The following is a 763-nucleotide window of genomic DNA, read 5'->3' as shown; positions in this document are numbered from 1 at the left end:
TCAACGTTCGCGACCGGCTCGGCCGGAAGAGCTGGCCAGGCCACGGCAAGGGCTGCGGCCATCAGCATGTCCTTGTTCAGCCTCCTCAGCACCCAGCGACGCAGTGGCGGGCCACGCGCCGGCCGGTGGCGGTGGGGAGGGAGTAGCCGAAGGTGATGTACAGATGATCACTCAGCGTCTCCCTAGCCGCTACTCTCCAATTTTGCACCATGCGCCCTGCCACAGGGGACGCCGAGCCCAGATCCACAATGGATTCCCCCTGAGGCAGGTGCTGGCGGAGCCCCTGTTCAGGAGCAGGAGCCCCGCACCATCCGCCCAGAGCAGTACCGCCCCTCCTCTCGGGTCGGTCCTTGGGGACCCCCAGGCTTCGGCCTTGGAGTTGAAATCCCCGAGGAACAACGTCGGCCGGGTGTGGGAGCTAACCACAACGCTCCCCACCCGGTCCAGGAACTCCTCGCACCGCTCCAGGGACCAGCTGGGCGGCGCGTACACGCCCACCACTGCTACGACCCCCCAGTCAACGGCCGCGAAATCCCGCCCCCGTGCTAAGACATCGGCGGGCGGGGGAACGTGCCGAGCCCCCAGGACGATGGCGGCGGAGCCCGCCGCGTCGCCGAACCAGTTGGGTCGGTCCAGTACGCGGTACGGCTCCGACACCACCGCAATCGCAATCTGCCACCCGGCCAGGGTTTGTAGCAAAAGGTCCTGCGCCCCGGCCGAGTGGTTGATGTTGGCCTGCAGGAAAGGACCCTTAGGCCCCATT

Source organism: Osmia bicornis, unplaced genomic scaffold (assembly GCF_907164935.1).
Source record: "Osmia bicornis bicornis unplaced genomic scaffold, iOsmBic2.1, whole genome shotgun sequence".
NCBI lineage: Eukaryota > Metazoa > Arthropoda > Insecta > Hymenoptera > Megachilidae > Osmia > Osmia bicornis.
The sequence above is the reverse complement of the archived record's forward strand: the minus strand, read 5'-3'. Positions refer to the sequence as shown.